The sequence below is a fragment of the Cicer arietinum genome, chromosome 6 (assembly GCF_000331145.2).
Source record: "Cicer arietinum cultivar CDC Frontier isolate Library 1 chromosome 6, Cicar.CDCFrontier_v2.0, whole genome shotgun sequence".
Taxonomy (NCBI): domain Eukaryota; kingdom Viridiplantae; phylum Streptophyta; class Magnoliopsida; order Fabales; family Fabaceae; genus Cicer; species Cicer arietinum.
In genome coordinates, this window is record NC_021165.2 from 33,639,567 (window position 1) to 33,643,199 (window position 3,633).

Consider the following 3,633-nt stretch of genomic DNA (forward strand, 5'->3'; position numbering starts at 1 on the left):
ATAAAAATGAAATAGACACTTATGTGTTACCATAAAATGGTAACCTATCTTGCCTATAAATTAAGGGATGCTTGTAGTGGTTGTCTAAAAACTATTAATTCATAGAAATTATTGCCTTAGTCATTAACAGATATAATTTATGCATATTTAAGATAATAATTAATATTCAAAAGAAAATAAAAAATGAAGACTCTAATGAGATTTGATTTTTTAATAAATAAAAATGAAATAGACACTTATGTGTTACCATAAAATGGTAACCTATCTTGCCTATAAATTAAGGGATGCTTGTAGTGGTTGATCATCTAAAAACTTTATAAAAACCTAACGTGTATAGTGTATACAAATAGTTAAATTAAGATGACGGGGAAGAAGATTATTGCTTTTTTTACGCTTGTAATGGTTTTAGGGTTGCAAGATGTGACAACATTGGATGCACGTCAAATTGATGACACCAGTTGCTCTGAGGCTATTGTTTTATTGGTGCCATGTGTACCTTTTTTGACAGGATTAGGCCAACCAACACCATCTACTTCCTGTTGTGAAGGAGCACAAAATTTAAATCAAAAGGCGGACACCACTCAGGTTCGACGTGATAGTTGTGAATGTCTAAAAGGAGCTTCAATTAAATTTGGCGTTAACTCGGACAAAACAAAACAACTCCCACAACTTTGTAACATAGGCTTTCTTTTACGTTGGATCCTAGCATTGACTGCAACACGTAAGTTTGCCTTTCTCTTTTCTTGCTAAATAACACAAAATCGTATACATTTTTTTAAAAAAATTGTTAATATTTAATAATTTTTTTCTATATAGAAAGACTTAAAATGATGACTTTTTTTTTTTTTTTAAACCCCCATTTTTTTTTTTTTTTTTTTTCCCCAGGATTCCATAATTTTACCCTATGGGTCAAGCATACCCCAAAGAAAAAGCTAGAAGTACAACAACAAAAACTTTATAGCAATAAGCAAAGTGAAAAGTTGTACCAACTCTTTAAAGTTGGATATTTTTTAGCTCTATATTTATGAAAATTTGAATCATATTTATTTGTTATCTATTTTCTGTTTTTAAATTTCTGAAGTGTAATAATATTATTTTTTTGGAATTCTATTATACAAAAAAATTACTAAATAAAATATAATTTTAATTTATAAAATACTGAAAAGTTTTACTCTACCAAACAAACAAACACATAAAACATGTTTTCTACATGAACATCATTTTCTTCCTTTTAAAAAAAAATAAATAAATGCTAACAACTCATATATATAAAATTTCATCACGATTATTTCAATTTCATAGTTTTCCCTAACTAGTTTACTTTAAAATCAACTAATAACTCTTTCAATTCTATTTCAAAAATAATGAATCAGAGTATTTGCAATTACAAATAAAGTTAATATGTTAAACAAAAGAAACTCCTAAAGCCAAAACACTTGGTGTTTTACTACCCAAAAATAAATCCTAGTTGGTCATAACTTAGGACGCTTGTGGAAAACTCACCCAAAAAGTCTAACACCAGTACAAAATTATCTCGGAGCCTCCAACAACATGGTATTGTACTTCATCGGGTTTCTCCTACTAGGTTGGTCTGCGACATTATTCCCTCAAGTAACACTATATGTGACGTCCTGTCAAATGTAAGGGTCGTCTCCAAATAGAAAACACAGAGCAAATAAGCATGCATATATAGTTGTTATAGAAAAAATATAAATAAATCATTTACTTCATTTAACAGTTAAAATCACAAAGCACCAAATATACAAATCAACAAAAGTGCACAAATCCTATTTGTTATACTATATGTCAATGTATGATTTTGGAATATCACCACCATGTAGAGTAAATAGTCCCATTATTGCACAATATACCACCGTTAGACTTGTCCCACCATTGGACAAATGCTCTACATGGTTTCATGTTCAGTACCTCACCGTTGAGTATTTTTCTGAATCATGTTGCCTTTGCAAGAAACTATCGTCACGTACTCGCGACTAGGTCCAGGCCACCAATTGCATGCATAAATGTCATCACCTTAGTAACAAAATAGATCACTCAACCTGAGCGTCCCAAACGATTCAACCTTGTCCTAAACCAAACTGGTTTAGACACAAAGTCATCACCTCGAATAATCACAACATATCAAACACAACTATTATAACAACATATCATATATGTTTATTTTCTACTATTTGAACATGTCAAACACAACCATTATAATAACGTATCATATAACATTTATTTATTTTGAAGTTAACACACAAAAATAACCAATACATAACATCACAGTGCTTTTATATGACATATAATTCGAGTAGGAAAGCGAATGGAGTGATGCCCTTACCGTTATGAGTGTCGTTATTAAGGTTCATATGTAGTGGTCTTGGCTCCAAAAATGTTACACCTTCACAAATTAATTTACTACTCAATTAGTGTTAAAACTTATCTTATCCTTAATTCCTATTCAAGGTTTGGCGTTAACTTAAGGTTTTAGGACATGCCATTTCTTTATATTTTTAAAAGATACAAATTCTCTCAAATTAGCAAGCATACAAACAAGTAACAATAAAAAGAGATTTTGTGTCTATATTTTGTTGGTTATATGACTTCTATCCTTAGAAAATTTTATACAATATTTTCAACAAGATTATCTAATTCTTTCCTAAGTGATGAATTAATATCAAAACCAACTTGTTTAATATTAATTCCTATTTTAACAGCAAAAGATTCAAACAGTTTATTCAAAGCGGAAGTTCACAATCACATGCAAGATCAATATGGAAAGTAAAGAGAGAGAGGAAATAGTGCACCAGGAGATTTTTATACTGGTTCGGCTATCACTTTGATAACCTACATCCAGTCCTGAAATCTACAACAGATTTCAGCCTTTTGTAAGACCCATAATTTTAAAGTATACTTTATGTATTTTTGTGTATTTTGGATATTAGCTCGGAGGCTTTTTAGCCAGAGTTATTAATATTTTGGAGTTTATATGATCAAAAAGAAATTTTGATGCCGATTAGAATGACTCGTCGATGAATAAATTAAATTAACTGCGGTGAATCTTTTACGACGAATTTAATGTGTTACGGGTGAGATGCTAATTTAACAAATATCTAGATATTTTGAGATATTTGTTAAAAGTAATTAATATATATCTAAATATATATATATAGATATATATTTGTTTGGGGAGAAAAGAAAAGGGATATAGAAAGGAAAGAAGGAAAAAGAAAGAAAAGAAAAACAAAGGAAAGAAAGAGAAAGGAGAGAAAACAACATTTTCCATCTTCTTCCTCCGCCTCGAGCGAAGCTTCTTCCTCCTTCCTCCATTTTTATTCATTTTTGCTTTCTTTGTTTCCCTTTTTGTTCAAGAATAGAAACCCAAGGCTTAGTGAGTAAGAAAACAAGGATTTCTCAGCTTCATACTTCCTCGTTGTTTCAAAAACGAAGAAAAACGGTATTAGGGATTTCAAAATCGTAAAACACAAACCTCCCCGTTTCATCTAGATCTAAGCTTCGTTTCACGAAGAGATAGAAGGGAAAGTTGCTCACTACCACGCTACGGTGCTAGGGAACAAACTTTGGAGGCGATGTTGCGAGCGGAGATTTTACCGGATTTACTCGCGGTAC